Here is a 13,552-nt window from a genome sequence, read left to right as displayed (position 1 = left end):
TGGAAAAAAAAAAGAACAAACTTTTTTTTGTGGAAGTTGCCCCCCCATTTATAAAATCCTAGAATCGCCCCTGGCTGACATTGCCCCGGATGGATTAACACCAGGTAATATATTCTTGTCAGCAGATCTTGTAAATGCAGGGAATGCAATGGAAGATGCGGGGTATTTCTGCAATTATATACGATGAGATGGCAGGTATTGTGAAATCACAGGTATGCTATTTCACATCGTATTGACACCTATGTCTTCCTACAGATGGTGTTGGGGAACTCGCCCCGAGGCAGTTGCCAGCTTTGCTTCTACCTACAATTTACAAAGTTGGCCGTGGCCATGGTGTGAAAGTAGTTGGCCTCACCATACAGGAATGCAGCTTGGCCTTCATCAACCATAAGCCTGTAAGCATCATCTCTTCTCAGGTGTTCTGGATCCAGACTGGAGCTTGTTTTAAATCCTAGTTACCACGGGATGAAGATCCCAGCAGAAACAGAGAAACAAATAGAGACATCATTAGCATAGCTGCTGATCCAGCAAAGTAAAATTAATTGGTTTAACCCAAGCTAAAGAATAATGTGTTTTATATGAGGTGATGCTCTTTTTGTGAAGATTGTTACATAAAATGCTCTTACTGTTTCTTTTCTTCACCCAATAGCTTAGGACAGACCAGCCTGTGATCTCCTAAGACACCCAGATTCAGCCCTGGTCACGATCTGTCCCACACCTGTGTCTCATCACAGTCCATCACCAGTGTCTGCACCCTGCCTACTGCCAATATTATGGATTTCTGTTCTGGAGAGAGATGCCATTCACAACATAATCTCTACACGATATCAAACTCAAATAATTTAGTCTTGCCTAACAGTTTCCCTGATTTGTAGCATGGTCTGGCCTACCTTTGTCCATTCAGTTGTTAAAATGTTTTTAATATTTGTATTGAATATATCTCAAGTTTATTATTTAAAAGCAAATTGACTTAATCTTTCCCTAGAAGAGATAATAGGTGTGTTAGACTTGAAGCAGTGCTGTGCAGACCGATCGAAGTATGACATCACGGTACCATGAGAGCAATAAGACAGCTTCATATACTTTCTCTCACGCTACTTTGTCATACTTTAAGCGCTGCTGCGCAGACCAATTGAGGTTGAACATATCTGAAGTGTAAACTCTCACGGTCAGTTCTGGGTCTTGTGCAGTAATATGATGAGCAGGTGTTTAGTGTCATCACCTTACATTATTGAAATGCTATATTGACCTGGATTCAGGTTTAAAACTGGGAAAGAAGAAATGAAGTGTCATTAATGTTGTGAAGCTGCATAACATCTGTTCAGATGAACATTTGTGTAGTCTGTTTCCTCCTGAGGTTTCTACCTTGTAGAGTTAAATATCTAAAAATGAGTATCTTTGTAACCATTCTCAATAGATACTGAAAGCATTTTAATGGTGCTTCTAAATAAAATATGAAATGTAATATGTGAGGTAAGCCATAGCTGGGTGTACATTCCACAATTTTAATATATGCTGTGGAGGTAAAGAACTACATGAACTGAAGCCATGAATCACCCCTTAATTATAATAATCGGGGTGATCAGTTCTGTCAAATTCAACACTGATCCAACAGCCCTGTCTTTAATTAAGCAGTGCTCCTGAAGAGCACAAATAGCAGGTTCAGTAGTGTTTGAGAAGGCTTGAAGCTGAACTTTCCAGGAAGTTATATAGTTATGTAGACAGGTAAGTGTTGATGTGACTAATGTCCGCTCCGAATTCCCGAAATGACTCAAATGATTCGCGAACTCCCGAACTGATTCAAATGATTCGCGAACCCACTTTAAACTCCCGAACTGACTCAAATGATTCGCGAACCCCGAAATGACTCAAATGATTCGCGAACCCACTTTGAACTCCCGAACTAACTCAAATGATTCGCGAACCCACTTTGAACTCCAGAACTGACTCAAATGATTCGCGAACCCGCTTTGAACTCCCGAACTGACTCAAATGATTCGCGAACCCGCTTCGAACCCCCGAAATGACTCAAATGATTCGCGAACCCACTTTAAACTCCCAAACTGACTCAAATGATTCGTGAACCCACTTTGAACTCCCGAACTGACTCAAATGATTCGCGAACCCGCTACGAACTCTCGAACTGATTCAAATGATTCGCGAACCGCGCTACGAACTCTCGAACTGATTCAAATGATTCGCGAACCCGCTAAGAACTCTCGAACTGATTCAAATGATTCGCGAACCGCGCTACGATTTCTCGAACTGATTCAAATGATTCGCGAACCCGCTAAGAACTCTCGAACTGATTCAAATGATTCGCAAACCCGCTAAGAACTCCCGAACTGACTCAAATGATTCGCGAACCCGCTACGAACTCTCGAACTGATTCAAATGATTCGCGAACCGCGCTACGAACTCTCGAACTGATTCAAATGATTCGCGAACCCGCTAAAAACTCTCGAACTGACTCAAATGATTCGCGAACCTGCTACGAACTCTCGAACTGATTCAAATGATTCGCGAACCGCGCTACGAACTCTCGAACTGATTAAAATGATTCGCGAACCCGCTAAGAACTCTCGAACCGATTCAAATGATTCGCGAACCGCGCTACGAACTCTCTAACTGATTCAAATGATTCGCGAACCCGCTAAGAACTCTCGAACTGATTCAAATGATTCGCGAACCCGCTAAGAACTCTCGAACTGATTCAAATGATTCGCGAACCCGCTAAGAACTCTCGAACTGATTCAAATGATTCGCAAACCCGCTAAGAACTCTCGAACTGACTCAAATGATTCGCGAACCCGCTACGAACTCTCGAACTGATTCAAATGATCCGCGAAGCCGCTCCGAACTCCCGAACTGACTCAAATGATTCACGAACCCGCTACGAACTCCCGAAATGACTCAAGTGATTCGTGAACCCGCTACGATCTCCCGAAATGACTCAAATGATTTGCGAACCCGCTTTGAACTCCCGAACTGACTCAAATGATTCGCGAACCCACTACGAACTATCGAACTGACTCAAATGATTCGCGAACCCGCTACGAACTCCCGAAATGACTCAAATGATTCGCGAACCCAATTTAAATTCCCGAAATGACTCAAATGATTCGCGAACTCTCGAACTGACTCAAATGATTCGCGAACCTGCTCCGAACTCTCGAACTGACTCAAATGATTCACGAACCCGCTACGAACTCCCGAAATGACTCAAGTGATTCGTGAACCCGCTACGATCTCCCGAAATGACTCAAATGATTTGCGAACCCGCTTTGAACTCCCGAACGGACTCAAATGATTCGCGAACCCACTACGAACTATCGAACTGACTCAAATGATTCGCGAACCCGCTACGAACTCCCGAAATGACTCAAATGATTCGCGAACCCAATTTAAATTCCCGAAATGACTCAAATGATTCGCGAACTCTCGAACTGACTCAAATGATTCGCGAACCCGCTCCGAACTCTCGAACTGATTCAAATGATTCGCGAACCCGCTTTGAACTCTCGAACTGACTCAAATGATTCGCGAACCCCGAACTGATTTAAATGATTCACGCTCCCAACTCCCGAAATGACTCAAATGATTTGCGAACCCGCTTTGAACTCCCGAACTGACTCAAATGATTCGCGAACCCACTACGAACTATCGAACTGACTCAAATGATTCGCGAACCCGCTACGAACTCCCGAAATGACTCAAATGATTCGCGAACCCAATTTAAATTCCCGAAATGACTCAAATGATTCGCGAACTCTCGAACTGACTCAAATGATTCGCGAACCCGCTCCGAACTCTCGAACTGATTTAAATGATTCGCGAACCCGCTTTGAACTCTCGAACTGACTCAAATGATTCGCGAACCCCGAACTGATTCAAATGATTCACGCTCCCAACTCCCGAACTGACTCAAATGATTTGCAAACCCACTTTGAATTCCCAAACTGACTCAAATGAATCACGCTCTGAACTCCCGAACTGACTCAAATGATTCACAATCCGATGTTCCCATCCAAATCAAATGATACCGCCAGCGCTACTATTGGCTTAGTTCTCTAATTCCATTACATTTACTGAAATTAAGGTACGAAAAGTATGTTGTTAAATAAAATATCAATATTTCCATTCCGAACTGCTTTCCACTTCGAAACATCCACGAACATAACCAGGTGAGCAGATCACTCTCTCACTATTTGATTGTTCTAGTCTTTATCCACTCATCATCATCATCCACCAATCAGAACACACGAGAACTCTTTGACCACAGCTGCTGTGCTTCAAAAGCTCTTGCAGCAGCTCAACACTGGTTTTCAACACTCACCCCAGAAGCAGTCATAGATTATCAAAGAAAAAGGGCTTATGTTAAAAAGATTATTAAAAGTACAAAAAGGACAGCATGGCAACATTTTTGTGATACAATAGGGAGAGAAACCGAAATAAATGCAGTCTGGCATATGATTAAAAAGATGAATGGAATTGACAGCTTTAAAAAAATACCTGTAATGGAGGAAAATGGGAATGTAGCTATCACAGATAAAGATAAGGCTATTATGTTGGCTCAAGCATTTGCTAAAGCTCATAGCATTGAAAATTTAGATGATACATTTTTAACAAGACGACAACAAATTAAGAATATCTATGGAGATTCTTGCAAGAAAAAGCAAGATTTTAATAATATTTTGGATGATGAGTTTTGTTATTTTGAATTAAATACAGCAATCAATAACTCAAAGAGTACCACACCAGGAAGAGATATGATAAGTTATAGAATCTTAAAGAAATTATCACCAAAAGCATTAGAAGCATCATTGGACTCATATAATTATATATGGAATGAGGGTCTCCTTCCTAAACAATGGAAAAAGGCAATTGTGCTCCCTCTAGCTAAGCCTGGTAAAGATATAACAAAATCTAGTAGTTATAGACCCATCGCTCTTACCTCTACACTATGTAAAGTAATGGAAAAAATGATTGTGAGGCGAATGAATTACATTTTGGAGAAAAGGGAATTGTTATCAACATTCCAAAGTGGTTTTAGGAAAAGTAGGTCTACAGCAGATGCTTTAGTATTGTTTGAAAATGAAGTTAAAAAAGCTTTTGTAATGAAAGAGTACATGATTGCAGTCTTCTTTGACATTGAAAAGGCTTATGACACTTTGTGGAGGGAAAGTTTGCTAATTAAACTGAATAAAATTGGAATAGGTGGCAAACTTTATAATTGGGTTTTAGATTTTTTATTTGAACGCACTTTTCAGGTGAAAATTGGGGAAGAAATATCAGCTCCTTATAACATTTTAAATGGAACTCCACAGGGTAGTGCAATTAGCCCATTATTGTTTAATTCAATGATGTTTTTGATAAAGTTAATAAACCAGGAATAGGATTGGCTCTTTATGCAGATGACGGAGCATTATGGAAGAGAGGCCGTAATATAAAAAATGTGGTTAAAGGCATTCAGGAGTCAATTAAACAAGTAGAAGAATGGTCATTGGATTGGGGTCTAAAGTTTTCAGTCTCAAAAACACAATATATGTTATTCACAAAAAAACAAGAGGAATGAACATTTAGAACTGAAGTTGTATGATCAAATATTGGAAAGAGTACCTATTTTTAAATATCTTGGATTATGGTTTGATGGAAAATTCACATGGAAATGTCATATCAGTAAAATTGAGTCAAAGTGTAAAATGATCTTAAATTGCATGCGTACGGTTGCTAGTCACAATTGGGGAGCTAGTCGTAGTGCATTGTTGTGCATGTATCAAGCACTGATTCGTTCTTGCTTTGATTATGGATGTATTGTATATGGTTCGGCATTCAAGTCTTTACAGAAAAAATTAGATATAATTCAATCCAACGCACTAAGAATATGTTGTGGAGCAGTTAAAACATCCCCTGTAGATGCAATTGGAGTAGAAATGGGAGAGATGCCTCTAGATATTAGAAGGGAAAAACTGGCAATTACATACTGGGTAAAACTGATGAGATGTCTGTGTACACTGCAGAGTTAACAGCTATAATAATAGGACTACAGTGGGTCGAACAAGTCAGACCAAATAAAGTGGTAATATGTTCAGATTCTTTTTCAGCTTTAATTAGTATAGTACATGCAAGATCAGACAGAGATGATTTATTAATGGAAGTATATTTATCACTATACAGACTGAAAGAGGCTGGAATAGTGGTGTATTTCTGTTGGGTACCAGCACACATTGGGGTATCTGGTAATGAAGTTGCTGATAAACTAGCAAAAAAGCACTAGACAAGAGGGAGGTGGATGTTAAAGTACCTATGGGGAAAAAGGAGGCAAAATCGATTTTAAAGAGAAAGTTAATGAATAAGTGGCAAATTAGATGGGACCGTAGTAGCACAGGGAGATGGTGTTATAGTATCACACAGACAGTAGGGAAGATACATTGTCAGGGAAGAAATAGAAAAGAAGAAGTATTGCTGTCTAGGTTAAGATTGGGACATACAGGGTTAAACTCAACACTGGCAATAATGGGGTGTGACGAGTGGGGCGGGGCCGAGGGACATGGGAGCGAGGCCGGGGGAGTGATTGGAGATGAATTACACCTGTTCGACCCACCGGTCTCGAGGCCCATGGAGGAGATGGAAGGATATAAAACTGGAGCGACGACAGTGAAGGACGAGAGAGGACCAGGCCTGGGCTTTTAGTTGTGTTTTGGGTTTTATTTTGCGCGCATCAGTCGTCCGTGAGGGGCTGATGCGCTGCTTTGTGTTTATTTTGTTATTAAAATGTTTTTGATTGTCCGCCGGTTCCCGCCTCCTTCTTCCGGATGAATACAAAGGTTTATCATTACAGTGGTGCCGAAACCCGGGAGAAGGAGGGACGCGCTGCTGAAGATCCCTCGCCGCTGTGGTGAATCCGCGGTGCCATCGAGCTGGCGAGGAGTGTGCCGCCATGGACGCTCGAGGCGGTGGGCTGGAGCGAGTTGCCGGGGACGGGCGAGCTCGCTACCGGCCGCCCACGATGTGGAGAGACGGCTGCCGTCCGTGAGGGAGCAGAGGAGTCGGCGCCGTTCGCCAGGTGGCCGGAGCCTGCTGCCTCCGCCGGAACGGGGAGGAGCAGGGAACGGGGGACTCCTGCCGGCTGCCCAAAACCGGAGGAGCCGTCGCCGTCCACCGGGCGGCGGAGGAGTGTCGTGCCGTCCGCCGAGGGCCGTCCAGTGCCACCGCCAGGCACCGCGGAGGAGATCACCCAGCTGGTGGAGGGCCGAGCAGCGGTGCGTCTGGGAACCGGAATTTATTTATTTATTTTTTTCCTCTCTCCCCTCTCTCGTCTCTGTCGCTCCTCCTTCCATCTCCTTTTCTCTCGCCTCGTCTGTCCTACCCCCAGGTTCCCGCAGGTCCCCGTGAGCGGCCCCCCCGGAGGGAGGGGGGGGGGGGAGCAGAGCGCAGTCTCGGGAGTACCCCCCGGCCTGCGAGGGGCGATGGGGGTATGTGACTAGTGGGGCGGGGCCGAGGGACATGGGAGCGAGGCCGGGGGAGTGATTGGAGATGAACTACACCTGTTCGACCCACCGGTCTCGAGGCCCATGGAGGAGATGGAAGGATATAAAACTGGAGCGACGACAGTGAAGGACGAGAGAGGACCAGGCCTGGGCTTTTAGTTGTGTTTTGGGTTTTATTTTGCGCGCATCAGTCGTCCGTGAGGGGCTGATGCGCTGCTTTGTGTTTATTTTGTTATTAAAATGTTTTTGATTGTCCGCCGGTTCCCGCCTCCTTCTTCCGGATGAATACAAAGGTTTATCATTACATGGGGTTACATGAAAATGGATTATGTGATGTGTGTGGTGTATCTGAAAATGTATGTCATGTATTATTTATTTGTAGTAAGTATAATATTTTCCGGGATGTATTGTTCAGTCATCTGAAGAATGGAGAGGATAGAATGAAGAATGAGGATATTTTAGGAAAAGGTTTAATGGATAGACCGATATATAGAGCACTAATTACGTTTATATATGATTCAGGTTTGTGATTTAGAATATGATATACTTGAAATGTTGAACCTGCCATGGGGGCTGAGTGTGGACGGAGGAGCTGAACACGCAGCGCCGGATGAAGCTCAATGAAACCTCTATTGCAGGTATGATAAATAATGATGATGATGTATGTGGGATGATAGAGTAGGGTTCAACAAGGAAACATAGTTAATGGTCCATTTGTGAAAGAAGGAAGAGGAAATAGTTTTAAACCTCAGACTTATCACCCAAGGTTAATTTGCCATCCAATACAGTAGGTGGCGATAATGCTCCTTTGGAGTTAATCGCCATTAAACAAGAAGAAGAAGAACAACACTGGTTTTCTCTGAGGTGGTCGGATCACATCAGATTGTGGTTAATCTTGCAGATCATGACTTATATCTACTCTTCCTCTCCCTGCAGTTTGGTAATATAAAGATTCCTCCTTTGAACTCCCACCTCTTCTGTGGGTTTTATTGTTCTGGGTCTGAATTTGGGCTCCTGGGGTCTCAAAAAAGAAACATTTTCAATCTCCAAGGTGAACGGTATGACAACACCAGTGTTGTGCTAGTTACTAAGAAATAGTAACTAGTTACAGTTACTTAATTCAAAAAGTAACTCAATTACTTTGTTGATTATTTACACCAAAAAGTAATGCATTACTGTTAAAAGTAACTTTTTAGTTACTTTTTTAAAGAGCTGTTCCCATTAATGCGATTTTATGCGTTATGGTCTATATTGTGAATTGTAGAGATGCGGGACTTGAAAGTAAATCAACACAGGGTTAGTCTAAGAATAGTCTGCAGTGGTGAGAAACCAGGGGGGTATTCCAGAAAGCAGGTTATGTGACATACCTGGGTATGTTTAAGGGTAAGTTCGTGGATAACCTCAACGTTCGGTTCCAAAAACAGAGGTAACTTTCTGGGTATGTATGTAACCATAGCAACTGACTCTCTGAAGATAACCTGCTCGAGAGCAGTTATGTTTCAGTGTAACTTCGTTTCAGAAGGTTGGTGAGCATGGCGTGCCCTTTTGACGAGGATCCTGTGGACGTAGAAGCACAAATTATACGAGGTTTTTTTCGTCGGGAGAGGGTTATAACTAAGACCGCGTATTGATGTGTTTGCATACCCTAATGAATATTTAAATGAGCGTTATTGTTTTTCAAAAGATTCATTAGTTTATTTAACACGTCTTTTAAAACCGCATATCGCAAATGTGACAAACCGCGGCTCTGCACTTAGCACAGAAAACATTCTGTGCATAGCACTTAGGTTTTTTGCGTCTGGCCATTTTTTGTACAGTGTGGGCGATTCAGAGCATGTGGGAAAGGCAACTGTGTGTAGAGCCGTTCGTACAGTGTGTCTGGCACTTAAACAGTTGTTACCCACGTTTGTACAGTTCCCTGGCCATAAACCTCTGCTTGTTATTAAAGACGAATTCCACAGAGTGGCAGGTTTGTCCTTTGTAGTAAAATATATGACGCATATTTAATATTTAGTCATATTATTAATATCTATACATGTATTCATTATGCACACACTTCATACTTCCATAACTTTGTTTCAGGGTTTCCAAATGTAATTGGGTGCATTGATGGCACTCACATTCCTATTAAAGCTCCATCAATAAATGAGGGAGACTATGTTAATAGGAAATCTATTCATAGTATCAATGTGCAGGTAACAACTTAATTTTTTCCCTTCTTAAAATCATCAAAGTCATTACTTTTTCCACTAACTATAGGTAATATGTGAGGCAACCCAAATCATCACCAATGTCGAGCAAAATGGCCAGGATCTGTGCATGATGCCAGAATTTTCCGCGAGTCATCATTATGCCAGACATTTCAGCAGGGTATGATTTGCTTTATACAATTTTTGTTTTTTCGTTTTTTCTATATTTGTGTTGTACACTTCAATCATTACAGGACAGTACAATGGTTACTTGCTGGGGGACAGAGGATACCCTTGTCTGCCCTATTTAATGACACCCTACCCTGAACCTAAGCCTGGACCACAGACATGGTTTAACCTGGCTCACAGCCGAACACGGGCCAAGGTGGAGATGACTGTAGGGATCCTCAAATCTCGGTTTCAGTGTCTGCGTGGGCTCCGGGTTAGTCCAGAGAGGGCATGAGACATTATTGTGGCTTGTGTTGTGCTTCACAATATTGCCACTATAAGAGGAGAGAGCCACCCTCCTTGTATTGAGGAAGATGGCCCAGAGGAACACCGACAGATTTTAGAGGCCAACAGAGACGGAAGACTTTTGAGAGACAGGATTTGTCAAAATTACTTTTATTAGTTTTTTTTTGCACTGGTCTGCCAGGCAGTTTATTTCTTCATTTCCTGAAAAACAATAAAAGTACAATTCATTTAAATGTTTTTTTTTTTATATTGCTTTACACGATAGATAGATAGATAGATAGATAGATAGATAGATAGATAGATAGAGACAGACACAGACAGACCACTTTTAACATGCAACGGATTAATATTCAGACAAGTTCTCACCTTAAGGCGATTCTCAAGTAATTCTATTTCAAGTGCTGTTTTTTTAATGAGGAGCCTTTTCTCTTCCATTTGAAGCTGTATAAGGTCCATCTCCATGTCACTTTTTCTTATTTGTTTTTGAAGATGGACCTTATACAGCTCCTTTGCTGGCAACTAAGGTGGAAAAATGTAATAAATGAGATTGTTTGGTCAGACAATAAAATTCAAATATGGACACAAGTTCTTACCCTGCTAAGATTGTGTGCTGAGGCTGAAGGACCCTCATCAGTGGGCAAATCCCTAGGTATGTACTATGAAAGGACAATGACTCTAATGCAAGAAGGGGCCATACATCATAATGGTATGCATCATACCTCAGTGGATCTACCAGCATTGTCCACTTCTGTCACAGCAGATGTGGTCTCTTCATCGTCATCATCATCTTCATCCTACAAGACAAATATTCAAGTATACATAATTTGGCAAAAAAATTAAATAAAAAACCTAAAAGTACCTGACAACAAATCACTTACAACTGTGACAGACTGTGTTCTTTCTGGAGAGTCCAATAATACAATCCGTCCATCAGTATCTATAAGAACACACAACCCGTTAAATTCTCAATATTATCAAAGAAAATAATACATCATATGCAGTTAAATAAAATAAGCCTACATAAAAAATTAATCTTGTTCAAAAAGCCTTAAAGTGACAGAGATAGTAATTTATCAGGACAAAAAATTAAAACAAATCATAGAGGTAAACTTACATGTCACCCTTTTTTCACCATCACTTGTGAAAGTGAAGTGAAAGTGAAAGTGAAGTGACATTCGGCCAAGTATGGTGACCCATACTCAGAATTTGTGCTCTGCATTTAACCCATCCGAAATGCACACACACAGAGCAGTGAACACACACACACACTGTGAGCACACACCCGGAGCAGTGGGCAGCCATTTATGCTGCGGCGCCCGGGGAGCAGTTGGGGGTTCGGTGCCTTGCTCAAGGGCACCTCAGTCGTGGTATTGAGAGAACTGTACATGCACTCCCCCCACCCACAATTCCTGCCAGCCCGGGACTCGAACTCACAACCTTTCGATTGGGAGCATAGTATGTGTGATGAACTGCCCCCTGGAATGCCAGCAACCACTGGTCACCCTTTATTAAGGGACAAAGCCAGCTCCTCAGATGGGGTGAGGGGGGGTGAGGGGAGGTGGTGGTGGTGGTGGTGGTGGTGCCCCCCCCCGCCAGTTAGACGGGCTTCAGTCTTCTTTCTGTTAGCTGCATGACAGAATGAATATACTAAATCCTGTTATAATAATAGTTCAGTAATTGTGTAATCAAATATTACCTTTTTGCAGAATGTTTTTGTGTTTCATTTTGACTTGGCTTAAAGTTCTTGTGGCTCCAGAAGGATTACACCTTATTAAATAAGAAATATACGTTATTATTTCAAGCTAAAGAAATAAATGGCAGGAAAAGTAAATGCTTTCATAGTGATTTAACATATTCAAAAGGATGTATAAGTCATACTTAATTATTATGCATTTCAATAAAACGGGAGCCAATACCAAATTTCTAATTTAATACACTCACGCATTTACTCTGTCCGTTATTTTTTGCCAAGCCAGCTCTCTTGCTTTAGCCTATGCAGCTGTATTGCTTCTTTTTTAATATAATTGGCTTAAACTCCTCATAAGCATGCATTAAAACTTCCAACTCCGCCTCTGTGAAATACGCCGCTCTCTTTTTTTCGCTTTGAGTTTCCATGGTGACTCGTGAAATCGGCGATCCATTGAAAATGTCTTTATACATGCACCGTGCACGCGCATTAACTCTGGGTAACCAGTCAGAGGTTGATTAAACTAACTCTTCTCAGGTGTTTTGGAACCGACATACTCATGGTATGCCTGTTTGGAGTAAATCAACCCATAGGTTATAGTTTATCAAATGGTAAGTTAACCAAGCTTTCTGGAATACCCCCCAGGACTCTTATTTTGAAAACTGAAAGGAGGAGCTGTGTGCGCGCCTGCGCCCTTACATCTGCAGAGCATTTGGTGAGAAGTTACACGGATTTTTCCTCATCAAATTTTCATTTTATTTTGCAGGTATTATTGCTACAACTTGATAATATGCACACGAGATCTGTAATGTAAATGTTCATACCGCTGATGTATTACCGATCGGGATTGTGTATATGTTGATATGCAGACTGTCCGCCATATTTTGACCGCTGTAACACGAGGTGATTGTGAAATGCGTTTAATTCTATTCAAATTGATAGGGCTGCTCCGATCACGATCGTTAATGCGCATCTCGTCAGTAAAGTCGGTTCTCTAATCAGCGGTAAATTCCCTCAGGTGCGTGATTTCACATAGAGCAGCTGTTACTACACAGAGTCGTTGTTAACTGAGAAGATGCGCAAAGAAACGCTGAAAATGAACGTGGATTTGTGCATCTTCTCAGTTAACAGTTGCTCTGTGAAATCACGATCGTGATCGGAGCAGCCCTACAGATTGACTCCAGTTACAAAGTTATAGTGTTAATTCTGAGTTTACTTCAAATTAGTGTTTGGTTTATTAAGTTCTATCTACGTATAAAGATAGGATGCACTTATTTAGCAGAACTGTCTTATCTGTGTAACGTTACTTGGGCTTCTGCGCGCGGTCTGTAACATCAAGAAATATACAATATCTTTATGTGCACTGAAGGCTATGCTGTGAGCAGCCACAAATATTCTTGTGCTGTAAGAACATAGACGATTTACATGTATGCAATTTGTTATGAGGTATATAGAGAGAGGGAGGATTGTTTTCTCTATATTTTGTGATGTTAAATAAAATGGCTGGTATCTTCACATCGTTTTACATTTCTGCTGCTGTAGTCTGCATTGCTTTTGCATGGTGACGTATGAATAGTTAATACAATAGCAACTGTATTTTTGCTTAAGCTCTTTTTGTGTTTGTTTCAGATCAATGGACAACTTTGTCATTAACACTTTGACAGACTGGCAGCTGACAGACCTTGTGACTTGTCTAAAGATTTAACATTAGA

General features: G+C 41.7%; 3 long non-coding RNA genes across 3 annotated transcripts in view; 2 read left to right on the top strand and 1 right to left on the bottom strand.

Annotated features, from left to right (window-relative positions):
- Positions 1 to 13,552, top strand: part of LOC132124901 (uncharacterized) — a 326,429-nt gene that overhangs the window by 27,333 nt on the left and 285,544 nt on the right. The gene's annotated exons all lie outside the window — the stretch shown is intronic.
- On the top strand, positions 9,187 to 10,397 carry LOC132125084 (uncharacterized). The gene is made up of 3 exons (XR_009426846.1): positions 9,187 to 9,459; positions 9,573 to 9,685; positions 9,750 to 10,397. It is a non-coding gene; the product is annotated as an uncharacterized LOC132125084 (long non-coding RNA).
- Positions 10,747 to 11,938, bottom strand: LOC132125160 (uncharacterized). Its single transcript, XR_009426860.1, has 5 exons — positions 11,884 to 11,938; positions 11,268 to 11,290; positions 11,032 to 11,090; positions 10,873 to 10,947; positions 10,747 to 10,809 (listed from the first exon to the last, which is right to left on the bottom strand). It is a non-coding gene; the product is annotated as an uncharacterized LOC132125160 (long non-coding RNA).

The sequence above is a fragment of the Carassius carassius genome, chromosome 43, assembly GCF_963082965.1.
Source record: "Carassius carassius chromosome 43, fCarCar2.1, whole genome shotgun sequence".
NCBI lineage: Eukaryota > Metazoa > Chordata > Actinopteri > Cypriniformes > Cyprinidae > Carassius > Carassius carassius.
The sequence above is the reverse complement of the archived record's forward strand: the minus strand, read 5'-3'. Positions and strand labels throughout refer to the sequence as shown.